The sequence below is a fragment of the Lutra lutra genome, chromosome X (genome assembly GCF_902655055.1).
Source record: "Lutra lutra chromosome X, mLutLut1.2, whole genome shotgun sequence".
In the NCBI taxonomy this organism is placed as follows: Eukaryota; Metazoa; Chordata; class Mammalia; order Carnivora; family Mustelidae; genus Lutra; species Lutra lutra.
The window spans coordinates 49,689,434-49,710,102 of NC_062296.1; the positions used below are offsets into that span (position 1 = coordinate 49,689,434).

A 20,669-nucleotide genomic window follows, 5' to 3' on the forward strand; every position below is an offset into this window, starting at 1 on the left:
TATACAGGCTTAAGAGACTAGGAAGAGAGGTTAAAAAAGAAGTTGAAAGTGGAACTCCTGATTTCCCTCCCAAACTTGCTTCTCCCCAAGGCTTTCCAATCTTAGTAAGTGGCCTTACCGCCGCTTAGTTGCTCAACCCCCAAACCTGGATATGACCCTCGAGTCCCCCCTTTCTGTCATCCCATTTTAGGAGCTAGTGGAGACTGTTGGGAGAGTACCTACATTTTTTTTCTTTTTTTAAGGACTTTTTGGTAAGTAATATCCATACCCAATATGGGGCTCAAACTCCCAACCACAAGATCAAGAGCCATGTGCTCTACTAACTGAGCCAGCCAGGCGCCCTCAGAGAGGGTGTAAATCTACTACTCTAACAACCTCACCTTGCTTGCCGAAGCCTGGCTGGGGCAGGATGTGGGAGCCATGGAAGTCAGGGTCAGAAAGAGGGTGCGCTTGCTTTTCATTTCCTGACCATGTGCAACAATAATAGTCAATGTTGAGAGCAGAGTAGATGGCAGCTTTAACCAGCTAACAGAACTTCTTTTGACTGTTAAGAACAATACATTGGCTTCAGCGCTGTATTTAGAATTAATGCGGGGTGCCTGGGTGGCTTAGTGGTTAAAGCCTCTGTCTTTGGCTTGGGTCATGATCTCAGGGTCCTGGGATCAAGCCCCGCATTGGGCTCCCTGCTCGGCGGAGAGCCTGCTTCTCTCTCTTCCTCTGCCTGCCACTCTGCTTACTTGTGCTCTCTGTCTCTCTGTCAATTAAATAAATAAAATCTTTTTTTAAAAAAGAATTAATGATGAGGAGCATTACCAAGAGGGTGCAAATTAGTCTTGTAGCTCCTCTTCGTAATAGGTATTAATTCTGCTCTTCCTTCCAGTTCTCTGGTGAGGAAGAGGATTAGGACCCTGTCTGATCACAATGAAAGGGAAGGACATGGGGTGGTGGCTGAGTGTGAGGAAAATTGGCCTTTGTTTGAAACATCTACTCTGTGCGTTTAAACTCACCAGCCTTAAATCTCTACCAGCAAGGATGGTGTCTGAACCCTCAACATCTGGCACCTGGCAGAGGTGCCCAATGAGTGTTTGAATCTAAGCCATTCAACGATCTCATTTAATCCCTGCGATAGTTTCAGAGGTCAAGAGCTTTCCTTACGGACCAGAATACAAAAGCTTCCAGAACTGGGTAGCTTGCCCAAGTTCAGGCTTAGGGGAATGCACTTGCACCAAAGTCCCCGCAGAGCAGTGCCAATGCTTCGTTCTAGAGGAGGGTCAGTGCTTTGGGGTAAGGAGTGAGGCTATGGCAAAGAGACTGGTTCTTTCTCCTCCCCGATATGCTTTGGAGCAGGGATTTTTTAGCCTCGGAACAAATTGGCTGCCGCATCATTCTTTGTTGTGGGGCGGGGGCGCGTTCTGTGCTTCCTGAGGCATTTGCCAGCATCTCTGGCCTCTACCCACTAGGTGTCAGTAGCATTCCCCTCCCACCCGACTACCTTGTAACAACCAAAACTGCAATGCCAGGGATTAAAACCACCCCTGCCTGAAAACCTCCAGTGCCTTGGAGGCTCACAGATCCGGGCAGGTGCTGCCCAGGACCCCCTTTATACTCAAAGAATGACTCTTCCCTCATTCTTTTCTCCCTACGAAGTCAGCAGTGGGGAACTTGATGTGAGCACTAATGGACAATTCTAAATCCTAGCACTTTTCCCGGGCCCTTCATCCCTCTTCCTTTCGGTTAAAATGTCTTCAGTTTTTCCCTTCCCTGCATCCCCCACCTCCAGCCCTACCCGAGCCCTTTCTCCCTTAAAAGGCCAAAGTTGTGTTTTGTATGAGAACAGCACCCCATAGGCACTGTAGCAGCAGTCCCTGGGAGCGTGTTTGAATATTCTGGTGTAATCCAGGCCCTTTCTGCTACCAAACTTTTCTCTAAGCCCTGAGGCTGTTTGGCTCTCTACCCCCCATGGTCTCCTTTGTCATACGGAGATGCCAGTCATATTTGTGGGATTCCATCCATTGTTAAAAAAAAAAAAGTAGTGGTGGAGTCAGATCTATCTGAATCCGAGGCCCATCGTCTCTCCTTTACCCCAGTGTTTTTCAAACTTTAGCATGGATCAGAATCACTTGGAGGTCTGGTTGCCAGATTTAGGAGAAAATAAAGCAAGCAAGCAAACAAAAAACCAAAACCAAAACAAACAAAAAAAAACCCCGAACGACAAAATGCCCAGTTAAATTTGAAGTTGAATACCAGTGTCCCAAATCTTGCAAATATTTACACTAAAAAATTATTCATTGTTTATCAGAAATTCAAATTTAACTGGACCATCTAGTATTTTATCTGGACCTTGCCTACAGGGCTTATTAAAACACAGATTGTTGGGCCCTGCCCTCCAAGAGGTTCTGATTCAGGAGCTCCGGATGGGGCCTGAGAATTTGCACATGCTGGTCTGGGGGACTGGAGGGGTGGGCAACACGTTGACTATCCCGGGCAAATAGGTTGCAAGGTACAAGGTTAAGAGTGTCGCCTGTGTGAAACCTTCCCCCACACCACCAGAGCAGGAGAGAAGAAAACAAGTAAAACTTAAAGCAGGGTTCAACTTTTTTTTTTCTAAGTCCTGAACCACCTGATCAGAAATCTATGTGTGAGGCTCTATGAATTTGTATTGCTTAACGGTAGCCTGCTACCTATTCAAAGCCATGAATTTGAAGCAATAATACAAAGGCAGTCGAAAACTCAGTTTAGGAAGCTGTGCTTACCGTTTATCAAAGCCTAGTGTTAGGCATTGCTCAATTTTGATTAAGTCAATGAGAATGACTCATTTTCTAAACTGATTCTTGACAACGATGCTGTTACCACAGTTCTTTTCTTTTTTACCACAGTTCTTTTAAACGCTTTTCTCTAATCATTGTTTTTGCTAATTCCAAAAGTAATACATGCTCGTTAAATTTTAAACGACCTAAAAAGTTGCAACTTTGAAAGAAAAATTCTCTATAATCCTGGTCCCAAGAGATAAGTGCAGTTTTATTATTTTTTAACAAAAACTGAATCATTATGAATGCATGGGTTTGAACATTTAATATTTCAGACTCATCTTGTACACCTCCTGACCTAAAACTAGATTCAGCCACTTTACAAAAAAAAAAAAAATCCCCGATTTCTTTTTAGTGAGAAATGGTATTTCAAGGCCACAATCTGGACGCTAGCCGTGCTCAAAGCTACAGGGCTGGTCATTGTAAACCTTTAAAGAAAAATGCCTCCTGAGTTCGCCCAAATTCCTATAGGGTTTTCCTTAACCTTCATTTTATATCTGAATCTCCTTTCTTTCGTGAAAGAAAAGAAAATCTTGGTTCCCAAAGACATAGGGGATAATAGAATTAGAATATCACAGAATTACTCATTTGCTTTATCCCACTAACATTCACAGCTGTCTCAGAACCACCCTATGAATACCACTACCTCCAGTATGGTTACAAAAACAATTTAAACATGTTTTTTTGCATATCCTCTCTCCATTTTCCCTCTTTTGCAGAAATTACATACAATACTATTAATTAGAATTTTCATCAAATCTTAATTCTACGTGTGTATGTTATATTTATTCAGAGCTCCCTACCAGTACTTAGGTCAATGTTTTTCTAGTTATTTTGGTTTTTCTGAAGTTTTTTCTCTAGCACATTCCAAAGGAAGTGTTCATGAGCGCAGTCTTTCCTGAATGATTGCATGTTGATAATACTGTGTAGCCTCGATTTTAGAAAGTCACTGTATTAGTTTGCTAAGGCTGTCATGACAAAATAGCACAGACTGTGTGAATTAAACCTCAGAAATTCATTTTCTCAGTTCTGGGGGCTAGAAGTCCAAAATCAAAGTGTTGGCAGGTTGGATTTGTTCTGAGGCCTCTCTCCTTGACTTGTAGCTGGGCACTTTCACAGTCTTTTCTGGGTGTCTCCACATCCCTTGTATCTCTCTGTGTGTCCAAGTTTCCTCTTATGGGGACACCAGTCAGATTGGATTATAACCTACCTTAACAGTCTCATTTTAACTTCATCACCTTTTAAAGGTCCTGTCTCCAGTTATGGTCACATTCTGAGTTACCAGGAGTTAGGGCTTCAACATATGCATTTTTAGGGCACACAGTTCAACCCACATCAGTCCGTTTGGCTGGATATAAAAATCTTCGGCTCACATATTTTTTGCGTGTGTATGTTGAATATGTGACTTTATTTTCTTCTGGCATATACCATTGCTGTCAATATATATGATGACTGGCTTTTTTTCTTTCCCTTGTTTTCTTTGCCTGCATAGGTAAGAATTTTTTCTTTCAAGTCCACTAATTTGACTATGGTTTGGTCATTTGGGGTCGATTTTCTCAGTTACACAAATCTCCCCCTTAAATGTTGTGTCAAGTCTTTATTTTTTTAAAAGATTTTATTTTTTTTAATTGACAGAAAGAGAGACAACGAGAGAGGGAACACAAGCAGGGGGAGTGGGAAAGGGAGAAGAAGGCTTCCCGCTGAGCAGAGAGTCCGATGTGGGGCTCCATCCCAGGACCCAGGCACCCTTGAAATAACTTTTAATAAACACTTGACAGGGGTGCCTGGGTGGCTCAGTCAGTTAAGTGTCTGCTTTTGGCTCGGGTCATGGTCCTGGGGTCCTGGGAGAGAGCCCCACGTTGGGCTCCCTGCTCAGTGGGAAGCCTGTTTCTCCCTTTCCCACTCCCCCTGCTTGTGTTCCCTCTCTCTGTGTCTCCCAGTCTCTGTCAATTAAATAAATAAAATCTTTAAAAAAATTATTTCAAGAAAACTTTTTTTTTTTTAAAGATTGTGTTGTTTTTAAGTAATCTCAACACCCAATACGGGGCTCACATTTACAACTCCCAAGATCAAAAGTCACACACTCTACTGACTGAGCCAGCCAGGCACCCCAAGAAAACTTGCTTACAATCTTTATTATTTGTTCTGTTCTCTTGCTTTGATTTTCTTCTATGTATGTTGGATTTTCTTTAACTGTCTTCTAAATTTATAACTTTTCCTCAAATCTTTGTTATATCTTTTCTTTTTTAAAAATTTCTGGTTTAAAAAATTTCTTCCTTTCATTTTCTGATTCTCTTAGGGCATCATGTGTTGAGTTTATTTGCTCTCATGTGCCTTCTAGTTTAGAATTCAATTCTGATGTATTCTTTTATTTCCAATTCTTTCCTCAGTTCTAATACCTAACTTTTGAGTTTTTCTAATTCTGATTTTGGTTGTTCTTTTATATCTTGCATCTTTTCCTTAATGTCTTTTTTGTTGTTTTAAAATAGTAGCTTTCACGTTTTGTAGTATAATATTTCTGCCACATTTTCATTGTCAAAGGGTGTTATTATCCTTAATCCCTTCTTTATTATAAGGATAATCTTTATCTTTTTCTCTTGCTAATTTTTATGTAAAAAGTTTTTAATTTTAGGAGGCTGAATTTAAAGTTAGACTCTTTACCTTCATGGCTTTCGAGCTCCCTCTTCTGTTGCTTTTGTGTAATATTTTTTTAAAAAATGATTACCTGGAGCTCTTTGCCTCCCCTACTTCCACCTGGGCCTTTGCTTGCTGCGCTGTCTAGTTTGATTCTTTTTTTTTTTTTTTTTTAAGATTTTATTTATTTGTTTGACAGAGAGAGAGAGATCACAAGTAGGCAGAGAGGCAGGCAGAAAGAGAGGGGGAAGCAGGCTCCCCGCTGAGCAGAGAGCCTGATGTGGGGCTCCATCCCAGGATCCTGGGATCATGACCTGACCTAAGGCAGATGCTTAACGACTGAGCCACCCAGGTGCCCCTAAATGAAGTTTTTTGAACCACCAGATGGTGTGTATTTGAGCTGTAAACTTGAGCGAGGTCCATCTCATTGTTCAGTTTCTCAAGCACATGATTCTCTCCTTTGCTCTGTTCAGAGCCTTCCTTTAGTCCTTTAGAGCTGGGGAAGTGTTCTTTGGTGAGGTTACTTTTTAGTTTGCCCTTACTTAAGGTTTAGTCCTTTCAGGATCCAGCTAAAACCCAGGAGTACAGAAGGAGGGCGTTTTTAAAGGCTCTCTACTTTGGTTGGACCTAAGAGTCCATGGATATTTTAGCTGAAATTTACCAGGTTTGTTCAAGGCAAAAGTAGCTTCAATGTACCATGTCTTTATGGGTTCCCTTTTATTTTATGATCAGGGAGCCTGATGTTCGATGCTCGATCCCAGGACCCCGGGATCATGACCGGAGCAGAAGGCAAATGCTCAAGGGGACTGAGCCACCCAGGCGCCCCGCCTTTGATTTTATCTTAATAATTCCTTACTATCTTACCAGTTCTTTGATGCTTTTCATAAGGTGCTCTATGTTCTCTGGTCTCTTAAGTGGTTGTCTGTTGAGTGGAGTGGTTCAGATACTTTGTCTACCATATAACCAAGAATGGAAATCTTGTTTCATATTTCTGTAACTGTTTTTTTTTTTATTTGACAGACAGATCACAAGTAGGCAGAGAGGCAGGCAGAGAGAGACAGGAGGAGGAGGCAGGCTCCCCGCTGAGCAGAGATCCCGATGCGGGACTCGATCCCAGGATCCTGAGATCATGACCTGAGCCAAAGGCAGGGGCTTAACCCACGAGCCACCCAGGCGCCCTATTTTTCTTTTTTCAAAAGATTTTATTTATTTTGAGAGCGAGAGAAAAAGAGAGAGGAGGGACAGAGGGGGAGGGAGAGGGACAAGCAGACTCAGAGCTGAGTGCACGTAGAACCCAATGCAGGGCTCAATCCCAGGATCCCAAGATCATGACCCAAGCCAAAATCAAGAGTCTGACACCCAACCAACAGAGCCACCCCGCTGCCCCAATTATCTCTTTTTCTGATAGAGTAAAATGATACACTGTTGACATATGGGTCGTTTTTCCCCTTTGATCTTAGTAGACCCTTAAAATCTTCTCTTCTTTGAATTATCTCTTTCTTCTGGAGTTAATTCTGCTTGTTTATCTTAGTCTTTCTTTTCATAATGCTGTTTTTCTTTTTTTAAGTTTTATTTTGTTTTTCTTAATCTCTACACCCAATGTGGAGCTTGAACTCATGCCCCAAGATCAAGAGTTGCATGCTCTTCCAACTGAGCCAGCCAGATGCCCCTTTAATGCTGTTTTTCTTCACATTTTTCTAAAAGATTGTATTTATTTGGTGCGCCTGGGTGGCTCAGTAGGTTGAGCATCTGCCTTCAGCTTCGGTCATGATCTAGGAGTCCTCGGATAGAGTCCCACATTGGGCTCCCTTCTCAGTGGGAAACCTTCTTCTCCCTCTCCTACTCCCCCTGCTTGTGCTCTCTCTCTCTGTCAAAATAAAATAAAATAAAATCTAAAAAAGAAAAAAATAATAAAGATTGTATTTATTTGACAGAGAGAGAGAGAAAAAGCACAAGCAGGGGAAGCAGCAGGCAGAGGGAGAAGCAGGCTCTCTGCTGAGCAGGGAGCCCAACGTGGGGCCTGATTCCAGGACACTGTCATGACCTGAGTCACCCAGGTACCCCATTTCTTATAGTCTTTTTATAAATGAAAGAATAGGTCACTGATAAAAGTTCCTCCACTTCATGAATGTAGATCCACCTTCTCACTAGATCACTCCCCGAATGAGTGATTGGACTATATACATCAGTGTAACCAGCCAGGACTTATGACTAACACCTTCTCTTTTAGACTTGGGTTTGGAAGCTGCCTTTAGACTGGGGTCCCCCAAATGCCAGATTAAGAAGAGTTTTCACTTGTGGTGTCAGCTGGCTCAGTTGGTAGAGCATACAACTCATGATCTCCTGAGTTTGAGCCCCATGTTAGGTGTAGAGTTTACTTAAAACATAAGTAAGTTTTTAAATTTTTATTTTATTTTTTTTTTAAGTAGGCTCCATGCCTGTGGAGCCCAACACAGGGCTTGAATTCAAGACCCTGAGATCAGGACCTGGGCTGAGATCAAGTGTCAGATGTTTAACTGACTGAGCCACCCAGGCACCCCAAGTTTCATTTTTTTTTCTTAAAAAAAGGTTTTATTTATTTATTTGAGAGAGAGAGAGCATGAGAAGGGGGATTGACAGAGAGAGAGAGGAAGCAGACTCCCTGCTGAGCAGGGAACCCAACTTGGGGTTCCATCCCACAACCCTGTGATCATGACCTGAGCTAAGGCAGATGGCTTAACAATTGAGCCACCCAGGCGCACCCCTCCCCCTTTTCTTAAAGAAGAGTTTTCACTTGCTCTGGGGGACCAATACTTATACTACCCTTCCGTTTTCTCCAGGTGTTTATTCCGTTTCTGTTGAGTTCCTTCTTTTTCTTTTCTTTTTTCTCTTTTCTTTTCCCTTTTTCTTTCTTTCTTTCTTTCTTTCTTTCTTTCTTCCCTCCTTCCTTTCTTCCTTTCTTTTTTTTTCTTTCTTTCTTTCTTGTTAGGTGGTAAAGATTAGATTAACTATACTGAGTATGGGTATAATGGGTGGAGGGATCATGGGGAGAAAATGGTGGCATTTGTTTCATAGATAGGCTTTCAGTTCACTCCCAAGTTTTCAGACTCCCTTCTTATTTCATCCTTGAATACTTGCCAGCACTGAAATGGGAGCCTCTCTGGGATTCTGCCAGACACATTGGCTTATTCCATTCTGTTTCATCAGTTGACACATTTCCAATCTTCCAGAAATTTGTTAAGCCCATTTTTTTTCACTGTTAAGGGCTTATTCCTTTATTACCATTTTAATGGGATGTCAAAATGGAGAGAGATAAGCACATATCTTCAGTTAGACATCTTCAATTAGAACTCTCTTATCTTTATAATGGCTTCATGGTACACCTTTGTGTGAATGTAATATAGTTTATTAAATGCCCAGTGGGTAGACATTTGGGTTCTTTCCAGTTTTTCACTCTTCAGACAATGCCACAGTGAACATCCTTTGTATATACATCTTTGGGCACTATTTGGGCAACTATTTCTGTAGGATAAATTCATAGAAATAAAATTGATAGATATTGCCAAATTGCACTCTTAAAACATTGACCCACTCCACACTCCAGTTAGCAGTGAATAGGAGTATCTCCTTCCCCACAGCTTCACAACACTGTCATTTTCCATCTTTGCCAACCAGATGGACAGAAGTCTGCTCTCTCATTGTTTTAATTTGTATTTCTAAAATGTGAGTGAGGTTAAGCATTTTTTTCAGATGTGATTTCCTCTGTGAATTGCCTGTTGGTGTCCTTTGCCCATATTGTTTATCTTTTTCCAGTTGATTTGTTGGAGTTCTTTTTATACTATGCATCACAATTTTGACTCTCAGTTTCTATCATTTATAAGCTTGGAATATGCAGAGTAAACAAAATTAAGCAAACTTCATTACCACAGGATTTTTAAAAGCCTTTAACAGGATAATGTCCATTGTGAAGAAGTGAATTTAGAATGCAACATTTCTGAAACCAATCTGGCCACAGAACTATTTTCTGGGAGTATCTTTAGAATTAGTTTTGAGGGACCAGTTTGGGAACAGAACTGCTGTCTTATTTAGTAGTTAAGCTCAATGAAAATGAAGACTATGTCTGTCTTATCCACCTTTGTATATACAACTTCTAGTACCTGGCATGTAGTAAATTTTAAGTAAATATTTGTTGAATAAATAAATGAATACATCTGTTAATGCCTAATAAATGAGCATTTTTTTTTGCTTCTACTATTTGATATTCTGATAGATACTGCCTAAGATGTACCCTTGTTTCATGCAGCACTAAGAAAGAACAAAATACTGCCAATTAAATTATGATATAATACTATTTTATCTTTTGGAATTTATAATTATTCAGAGTGTTCTTTAACACTTATTTGGAAATGGATTTTTATCATATATTACTCTTGTGCCTACATTACAAAGAACGCTGAAATGAAATAAACTGGATAAGATATTTCTAAAACATCTTCATGTTTGCTTTTATTTATTTTTTTAAAGATATTATTGAGGGGCACCTGGGTGGCTCAGATGGTTGAGCATCTGCCTTTGACTCAGGTCATGATCTCCAGTTCCTGGATCAAGCCCCAAGTCAGGCTCCCAGCTCAGCAGGGAGTGTGTGTGCTTCTCCCTCTCCGTCTCTCCTTACTTGTACTCTCTCTTTCTCTCCCTCTCTCAAATAAATGAATAAATCTTTTTTAAAAATACATAAATAAAGATTTTATTGATTTATTTGAGAGAGAGAAAACATGCCCACAAGCGTGAGCAGGTGGGATGGGGGAGAGAAACAGAGAGAGAGAGAATGAGGCAGACTCCCCGGTGAGCATGGAGCCTGCCCCTGGGGCTCAATCTCACACCTTTCGATCATGACCTGAGCTGAAATCGACAGTTGGACACTTAACCCACTAAGCCAGCCAGGCGCCCCTAAAACATCTTCACATTTGGAATTTGGCTCTTCTGAATTACTTTTGGCTCAGTCAACATGTTCTGGATTTTCCACATAATATTATTCTCTTTGTCATTAAGAACATTGGTGATGTACAGTGTATGGGGGGGGAGGAAAGCGTTATTGTCCAAGATTTTCTTCCAAGTTGCTCACAACCATTCTGCAATTTTTTTAAAGATTTTTTTTAAGATTATTTATTTATTTATTTGAGAGAGGGAGAGAGAGGGAGAGCAGTGAGGGAGAGGGAGCGGAAGAAGCAGACTCACCACTGAGCAGAGAGCCCAACGTGGGGCTCGATCCCAGGACTCTGGGATCATGACCTGAGCTGAAGGCAGCCACTTAACCAATGGAGCCACCCAGGTGCTCCATATGCAATTTTTTATTAGTAACCTTTACACACAATGTGGGGCTCGAACTCAAGACCCTGAGATTAAGAGTGGTGTGCTCTACCAACTGAGCCAGCCCCGTGCCCCTATTCTGCAAATTTTGATGCTGGTGCTTTCTTGATCTTACCAGAAGGTGTCAGACAATGACAGCTGCATCACCAGTGCTGCCTGGGCAATGGCAATTGTGAGATTCCATTAACTGTAAGATGCATCCCAATCTCAGAAAATTTTAAAACCTGAAGACATGTGCATCCTTGCCTTGATGAAATGTGCTATTAGATATTATCACTGTGCCCTTCCTGAATTCTAAATTTCTCTTTAGCTAAATGTATTTTTCTCTTTTCCTTCATAGCCCTACTTTTCAAAAATGTAATCATGTTTACTGTCTCCCTTTCCTCCCCTTTCATTCACTCCTTAATGCACTGCATTCTAACCCCCACCGTAGGCCATTTGCAGTCCATATACAGATTCACTAACCAACCAGTGAATGTGTATAGTCTATTTGGGATGATAATAATAGTAAGGAACAAATCAGAGCATCTTAGAGCTAGAAGGTTTCCTAATTTTGCCTTCTTTTTACGACAAACCATCACATGTTCGACTATTGTCTGTGGCTCCATTCTCATCAGCCCCTTTCTTAGATTCATTTTATTTACATTCAGTAGTTCTGGCTTCTAAAGTAAGTCCTCCAACAAGTGGCAGTGTTTCCAGAAAACTTACCATCTTTCTTAAAAAGATTTTAATTATTTATTTATGAGAGAGAGTGTGGGGAGGGGCAGAGGAGAAGAGAGAATCTCAAGGTGACTCCTTGCTGAGCACAGAGCCTCATGTGGGGCTGCATCCCTCAACCGTTGTTACAGGATTTCTTTTCCTTTAGTGCCTGTGGTTTTTGGTCACTCCATTTCGAAGAATGAAGAGGTAGACTAGACGAAGAGTGGTGGGCAGCAAAGCCAAGTTTATTGAGTGATAGTACAAAGCTCCCAGAGGGAGGGGACCAGAGAGGGTTGCTGATTTGGCATTTAGATCTAGGGGTTTTTATGGGCCTGGTGTCTGGCTATTTTAATCTGATTAACCCTCCCTGCACCTGTTATCCCATCAGGTGTTTGCCATCTACCTATGACATGGGGAAGGGTGGAGGGCTCCTTCCAGGGTGATTTAAAATCCTTTTTTTTTTTTTTTAAAGATTTTATTTATTTATTTGACAGAGATCACAAGTAGGCAGAGAGGCAGGCAGAGAGAGAGAGAGGAGGAAGCAGGCTCCCTGTGGAGCAGAGAGCCCGATGTGGGGCTCGATCCCAGGACCCTGGGATCACGACCCGAGCTGAAGGCAGAGGCCCCAACCCACTGAGCCACCCAGGCGCCCTGATTTAAAATCCTTTTAAGGGTAGTTTCTTCTTCGGGGGGGGTTGTCCCTGCCTACCTTTCTTCCAATTACCCTCCATTACTGAGAGATCATGGTCTGAGCTGAAATCAAGAGTCTGATGCTTGGGCCACCTGGGTGGCTCAGTGGTTTAAGCAGCTGCCTTCGCCTCAGGTCATGATCAGATCCTGGGACCAGCCCTGCGACAGGCTCCCTGCTCAGCAGGGAATCTGCTTCTCCCTCTCCCTCTGCTGCTCCCCCTGCTTGTGCTCTTTCTGTGTCTATCTCTGTCTAAAAAATAAAACCCATTTTTTAAAAAATTTTATAAAAGGAGAGTCTGATGCTCCAACAACTGAGCCATTCGGCACCCCTGGAAAGCTTACCATCTTAATTGTGTTGACCCAAGCCTACACTGTGACTGGCAGTGGCAGTCCTGAGGTGCTGAGACCCGGGTGAAATGCATGATGCCCCCAGGAAAATAGATCAGTGGAACCACAGTGACCTAGTAGGGCTCAGCTTCTGCTCCCACTCCCCATAGATGCTATTTAAAACCTTCTCAGGTGGCGTGCTCCATCTTTGTTCTTTCCCTTTCTGAAGATGTTCATGCCTCCCCTTTAGAAAGAAAACTGAAGCTAAATACCAGCTCCTCTACTTCAAAATTGAGTTCTGTTTGTGCTCAGCCTTTCCTGTCTCTCTCCTTCTGTGAAAAGCTAATTCTGCTTCCTGTGCTGGAGCCTCCTAATCTCTACAGGCTCCTGTCGAGGCCAAAATTATGCCTTCTTTGTTCCTATCTCCTCAACCTCTCTATCTCCTTCACAGATTTTTGCTCTCAGCTAGTAAACAAGTTTTAGTACCTCTAAAAAAAAATTTTTGTGTGTGTGTGTGAGTTTCCCTTGTTTTTTTGGAGGCCTGTATCTCCCTCCATCGTTCACCCATTTTGCCCAGCTCCCCGTCCCCAGCCATCATGGTCTCTACTGTCTTTCTTCTGAGAAAAAAGTATATACTTCATTAATTCTACATCCAGTCTTAGTTAAATTTGTTTTCTTCCTTTTTTCACAGATAAACTTCATTTAAAATTTTCTATTACTTCCTTTTTGGTTCAAAATTCAAAAGTTATCAAAGGGCATGTCAGGAAAAGTTTCCGTCCCATTCCTATCCCAGAAGCAACCAGGGTTGTGAGTTTCGTGTTTACCCTTTGGCAGCCCAGCCCTAATCCCTAAGGTGTCCGCTGTATGTAATGAATAAACTTGTCAGCCAGGCATCTGGAATGGCATTAGTTTTTTGCACTTCTTGGGGGAATTGAGAGTCACATAAACAATTTTCTATAGGGCTTTATTCTGGGAACTCTGGTTGAGAAAACCCTAGAGATAAACTGCGTATGTAGGCAATTGTGGATATATATGTGTAATTTTTCCTCTTTTTGAGAGAACTGATGCAAAAAAAAAAAAAAGAACTGATGCAATCTCACCGCATCTTCATTCACTTAATATGTATTGGAGATCTATCTATTTATCTATCTGTCTTTTTCCCTATCTATCATCTATTAGATATATATATATAGAGAGAGAGAGAGAGAACTGTATTTATATATGCCTAAAGATGTCCCTGGTTAAAAAATTTCACCTCGGGGCGCCTGGGTGGCTCAGTGAGTTAAAGCCTCTGCCTTCGGCTCAGGACATGATCTCAGGGTCCTGGGATCAAGCCCCCCGCATCGGGCTCTCCGCTCAGCAGGGAGCTTGTTTCCTTCTCTCTCTGCTTGCTTCTCTGCCTACTTGTGATCTCTGTCTGTTAAATAAATAAATAAAATCTTAAAAAAATTTTTCACCTCTTTTTTTTCTTTGAGAGAGAGAGAGAGAAAAAAAACATGAGCTCTTACTTATGTGCACGAGCTGGGGGAGGGTTGGGGGAGAGGGAATCTTAAGCAGATTCTGCCGAGTGCAGAGCCCCTACTTGGGGCTCAATCTGATGACCCTGAGAGTAGGGCTCAAGCTCAAATCAGGAGTTGGTAGCCCAACGGACTGAGCCACCTCACCCCTATTTCTTAAATAAAGGCATCCCTCACTCCTATTTTTTAAAAAAGCTTTATTGAGATGTAATTCCCAAGCCATACAACTCAGCTACAAATAAATGGTTTTTAGTACAAATAAATGATTTAGTTTAGCTGTAAGCCATCACACCGACCAATTTTAAATTTTTTTTTCATTTATTTATTTATTTATTTATTTATTTATTTATTTATCAGAGGGAGAGACAGAGAGTGCAAGCAGGGGGAGCATCAGGCAGAGGAAGAAGCAGGCTCCCAGCCGAGCAAGGAGCCCAATGCGGGACTCGATCCCAGTACCCTGAGATCATGACCTGAGCCCATGGCAGATGCTTAACAGACTGACCCACCAGGTATCTGCACAACAATCAACTTTAGAACATTTTTATTACCTCAGGAAGAAACCCTATACCCATTAGCAGTCCTTCTCCACTTCTTTTCCACCTTCCCAGCCCCTGACAGCCATTGATCTACTTTCCATCTCTACAGATGTACCTATTCAGGATGTTTCATATAAATGGAATCATATGCTATGTGGTCTTTTGTGACTGCCTTCTTTTACTCAGCACACAGTTTTCAAGGTTCGTGTTATGTTATGGCATGTATTAGTACTTCATTTCTTTATATGGATGAATAATATTTGATTGCATGAACATACTGCATTTTATCTATCCATTTGTCAGTTGATGGTCATTAGGGTTGGTTCTGGTTTTTGGCTGTTATTAATAATCCTGCTATCAATATTTTTGTATGTTTGCATTTCTCTTGGGCATGTATTTATCTATAGGTTTGCTTCGTCCTCTAGTGATTCTGAGTTTAACCTTTGGAGGAACTGCCATACAACTTTCTACAAGGGCTATACCATTTTACATTCCCACCATTAGTATATGAGGATCCCAATGACTCCTCATCTTCACCAATGCCTGTTACTATCTGTGTTTTCTTTCTTTAAAGATTTTATTCTTAGGGTTGCCTGGGTGGCTCAGTTGATTAAGTACCTGACTTTGGCTCCAGTCATGATCTCAGGTCCTAGGATTGAGCCCAGTGTCAGGTTCCACACTTAGTGAGGAGTCTGCTTCTCCCTCTCGTGCCCTGCGCCTCCCCCTGCTCGTGCTCTCTCTCAAATAAATAAATAAAATCGGTTTTTTTTAGGCCTGCCTGGGTGGCTCAGTCGTTAGGTGTCGTGGGGTCATGATCCCTGGGGTCCTGAGATTGAGCCCTGTCTCAGGCTCCCTGCTTGGCCAGAAGTCTGCTTCTCCCTCTCCTGCTCCCCGTGCTTCCTGCTCTCGCTGTCTCTCTCTCTCTCTGTCAAATGAATAAATAAAAATCTTTTTTAAAAAATCTTTTTTTAAAGATTTTATTTTTAAGTAATCTCTGTAGCATGGGGCTCAAACTCATAACCCTGAAATCAAGAGTTGCATGCTCTACTGACTGAGCCAGCCAGGCAACCATATTACTGTCTTTTTGATCATTGCCATCCTAGTATGAAGTGGTAACTTATTCTGGTTTTGATTTACATTTTCCTGATGGCTAGTGATATTGAACATCTTTTCATGTTCTTTTTGGCCCTTTGCATATCTTCACTATAGAAATGTTTATTCAGATTCTTTGCGCATTTTTAGACTGGGTTGTCTTACTTTTTTATTGTGGTAAAATATATAAAACCTGAAGTTTACCATTTTAACCATTTTTACATGCTCATTTCTGTGCATTAAGTATATTCATATTGTTGTGCAACCATCACCACTGTCCATTTTCAGAACTTTTTCATCTTCCCAACCAAAACTCTATACCCATTAAATACTAATTCTCTTTTCTCCTCTCTTCCCAGTCTCTGGCAACCACCATTCTATGTTGTCTCAATGCATTTGACTACTCTAGAAACCTCATGTAAGTGAAATCTTGTGATATTTGTCCTTTTGTGACTAACTTATTTCCTTTAGCATAATGACCTCAGGATTCATTGATGATGTAGCGCATGTCAACATGACCTTCCTTTTTAAGGCTGAATGATATTCCATTGTGTGTATATACCACATTTTGCTTACTCATTTGTTTTTTTGTTGGTGGACACTTGCGTTATTCTAACTTTTGCTTGTTGTGAATAATGCTGCTATGAATATCAGTGTACAAATGACTGTTCAAGTCCTTGCTTTCACTTCTTTTGGGTATATACTCAGAAGTATAATTGCTGGATCATTTAGTAATCATATGCTTAATTTTTTAGGAATCACCATACTGTTTTCCACAGTGCCTGACTCATTTTATTTTTAAAAAATTTTTACATTTTTAAAAGATTTTATTTATTTATTTGACAGAGAGCACAAGCAGGGGGAGCAGCAGAGGGAGAGGGAGAAGCAGACTCCCCGTTGAGCAGGGAGCCCAATGTGGGGCTCGATCGCAGGACCCTGGGATCATGACCTGAGCTGAAGGCAGCCACTCAGGTGCCCCATGGCTGAATCATTTTACATTCCCACCAGCAACTCACAAGGGTTCTAGTTTCTCCATGTTCTTGTCAACACTTGTTATTTTCTGTTTGTTTTTTTAATAATAGACATCCTAGTGGATGTGAAGTTGTTATCTTGTTATTACAAGATTGTAAGAGTTCTTTATATATTCTAGATAGAAACCTTTTTTTAAAAAAAATATTTTATTTATTTATTTGACAGAGAGAGAAATCACAAGTAGGCAGCGAGGCAGGCAGAGAGAGAGGGAGAAGCAGGCTCCCCGCTGAGCAGAGAGCCTGATGCAGGGCTCAGTCCCAGGACCCTGAGATCATGACCGGAGCCAAAAGCAGAGGCTTAACCCACTGAGCCACCCAGGAGCCCCAGAAACCTTTGTTTTTTTAAAGATTTTATTTATCTATTTGACAGACAGAGAGAGAGAGAGAGAGATATCACAAGTAGGCAGAGAGGCAAAGCAGAGAGAGAGCAGAGAAGCAGAGAGCCCGATGCGGGGCTTGATCCCAGGACCCTGACATCATGACCTGAGCCACAGGCAGAGGCTTAACCCACTGAGCCACCCAGGCGCCCCTAGATAGAAACCTTTTATCAGATAAATGACTTACAAATATTTTCTCCTAGTCTTGTAACTCTCTTGATGGTATCGTTTGAAAAACAACACTTGATTTTGATGGAGTTTGATTCATCTGTTTTAATTCTGTTGCTCATGCCTTTGTTGTCACATCTAAGGATACATTGCCAAATCCAAGGTCATGAAAATTTACGCCTCTTTTATAATGAGAATTTTATATTTTGTATTTTTATATTTTTTTAAAGTAAATTCGGGGCACTGGGGTAGCTCAGTTTTTAAGCATCTGCCTTTGGCTCAGGTCATGATCCCAAGATCCTGGGATGGAGCCCTGAGTCAGGCTCCCGGCTCCGTGGGAAGCCTCCTTCTCCCTCTCCCATTCCCCCTGCTTGTGTTCTCTCTCTCTTGGTATGTCTCTCTCTCTCTCTCTCTCTCTCTCTGTTAAATAAATAAATAAGTAATAAAATCTTTAAAAAATAAAATAAAAGTAAAGTAACTGTCAATATGGGACTTGAACTCACTAGTCTGAGATTAAGAGTCACACGCTGTACTGACTGAGCCAACCACACACCGCAAGAACTTTACATTTTAAGCTCTTACATTTAGGTGTTTGATGGATTTTGAGTTAATTTTTTAAAAATTAAGATAAAAATTTTTAAGGAATCTCTACACCCAACCCACAACTTTGAGACCAAGAGTCATGTGCTTGGGAGATGCCTAGGTGGCTCAGAGGGTTAAGTGTCTGCCTTCAGCTCAGGTCTTGGGATCGTCCTGCATCAGGCTCCTTGCTCAGCTGCTTCTCCCTCTGCCTGCCGCTCCCCCTGCTTGTGCTCTCTCTCTCTGTCAAATAAATAAATAAAATCTTAAAAAAGGAAAGGGAGCAAAACAGCCTTCTTGCTGATATGGGGAAAGTTTTAGTGGTCTGGGTAGAAGATTAAACCAGCCACAATATTCCCTTAAGCCAAAGACTAATCCAGATCAAGGCCCTAACTCTCTTCAGTTCTATGAAGGCTGACAGAGGTGAGGAAGCTGTAGAGGAAAACTCAGGAAGCTAGCAGAGGTGGGTTCATGAGGTTTAAGGAAAGAAGCTGTCTCCTAAAATAAAAGCACAAGGAGAGGCAGCAAATGCTGATGTGGAAGCTGCTGCAAGTTCTCCAGAAGATCCTGCTCAGATAATTGATGCAGGTGGCCACACTAAACAACAGATTTTCAGTGGAGGAGAGACAGCCTTCTGTTGGAGGAAGATGCCATCTAGGACTTTCATAGGAAAAGATGAGAAGTCAATGCCTGACTTCAAACTTCAAAGGACAGGCTGACTCTCTTGCTAGAGTTTAAGGCAGATGGTGACTTTAAGTTGAATGGCAATGTTTCTTTGGATCATTCTGGAAATCTTAGGGCCCTTAGGAATTATGCCAAGTTGGGGCACCTGGCTAGCTGAGTCAGTAGAGCACGCAACTCTTGATCTTTGGGGTCATGAATTCCCGCCCCATGTTGGAAGTAGAGTTTACTTAAAAAAATAAAATAAAATAAAGAATTATGCTAAATTTACTCTGTCTGTGCTCTATAAATGGAACAACAAAGCCTGGAGGACAGAACATCTGTTTGCAACATGGTTCACTGAATATTTTAAGCCCATTGTTGAGGGCTATTGCTCAGAAAAGACTCTCTTCAAATATTACTGCTCATTAACAACACACCTTATCACCCAAGGGCTCTGATGGAGATGTACAACGAGATTCATGTTTTCATGCCTAGTAACACAACATCCATTCTGCTGCCCAGGGATCAAGGAGTAATTTTTATTTTTAAGTCTTATTATTTAAGAAATAAATTTTGGAAGGCGCTAGCTGCCATAGATAGTGATTCCTCTGATGGATCTGGGCAAAGTAAATAGAAAACTTTCTGAAACGATTCACCATTCTAGATGCCTTTAAGAACATTTGTGATTCATGGGAAGAGGTCAAAATTTCAACATCGAGGGGTACCTGGCTGGCTCAATCGGTAGAGTATGTGACTCTCGATCTCAGGGTTGTTAGTTCAAGCCCCACATTGGGCGTGGAGCCTACTTAAAAAAAAAATCAGCAGTGACGGGAGTTTGGAAGCAGTTGATTCTAACCCTCCTGGATGACTTGGAGGGATTCCAGACTTAGTGGAGAAGGTAACTGCGGATGTGATGGAAATAGCAAGAGAACTAGATTTAGAAGTAGAGCCTGAAGATGGGACTGAATTGCTGCGATCTCATGATACAACTTTAATGGACGAGGAGTTGCTTCTCGCGGATGAGCAAAGGAAGTGGTTTCTGGAGGAGGAAACTTCTCCTGGTGAAGATGCTGTGGTGATTGTGGCAATAACAAAAAGGACTTATAATTTTACGTAAACTTAGTTGATCAAACAGCAGCAGGGTTTGAGAAGATAGATCACAGTTTTGAAATAAGTTCTACTGTTGGTAAAATGTTATCAAACTGCATCATATGCTACAGAAAAATTGTTAGTGAAAGGAAGAGTCCATCAACAGGACAAACTTCATCTATTTTAAGAAATTGCCACAGCCACCCCAAATTTCAGCAGCCAGCACCCTGATCAGTCAGTAGCCCTTAATATCGAGGCAAGACCTTCCTCCATGGGATGCCTGGGTGGCTCAGTCGGTTAAGTGTCTACCTTCAGCTCAGGTCATGATCCCGGGGTCCTGGGATTGAGCCCCACATCGGGCTCCCTGCTCAGCAAGGAGCCTGCTTCTCCTGCTACCTGGTGCTCCCCTGCTTGTATTCACTGACTCTCACTCTCTATCTGACAAATAAATAAATAAAAGATTTTTAAAAAGACCTTCCTCCGGTAAAAAAGATTATGATTCACTGCCAACCCAGATGATGTTTAGCATGTTTTAGCAAAAAAATGTTCTTTAAGTGGGCCCCACACCAATCATGGGGCTCAGGCTCATGACCCTGTCATCAAGAGTTGCATGCTCTATCCACTGAGCCAGCCATGCACCCCAGCAATAAAATATTTTATTTTTATTTTTTGTAAATATTAGACATAATGCTATTGCACACTCAATAGACTATAGTATAACTTTTATATGAACTCAGAAAATTAACTCATTTGACTCACTTTATGGTGACATTTGCTTTATTGCAGTGGTCTGGAACCCAACCCACAGTACCTCCAAGGTATGCCTGTACGAAGTTTTGAAATTGGTAAGGGTAAGTCTTCTAACTTTGTTCTTTTTCAAGATTATTTTGACTGTTCTGGGTCCTTTGAATGTCCATATGAACTTTATTTTTTTACGATTTTAGTTATTTACTTGACAGAGAGTGAGCGAGCACAGGTTGGGGGAGCCAAGGGAGAGGGAGAAGCAGGCTCCCTGTGGAGCAGGGAGCCCAATATGGGACTTGATCCCAACCTGAGCTGAAGGCAGATGTTTAATGACTGAGAGACCCAGACACCCCTCCATATGAATTTTAGA

At 41.6% G+C, this 20,669-nt stretch overlaps 1 long non-coding RNA gene across 1 annotated transcript in view; it reads left to right on the forward strand.

Moving 5' to 3' along the window:
• The window catches only part of LOC125092300 (uncharacterized), a 111,715-nt gene extending 91,310 nt beyond the window's left edge, over positions 1–20,405 (forward strand). Inside the window, exons 3-4 of the long non-coding RNA XR_007124865.1 lie at positions 16,008–16,066; positions 20,342–20,405. This is a non-coding gene — a long non-coding RNA (uncharacterized LOC125092300). The remainder of the gene's footprint in view (positions 1–16,007; positions 16,067–20,341) is intronic.
• The last annotated feature ends 264 nt before the right edge of the window (positions 20,406–20,669 follow it).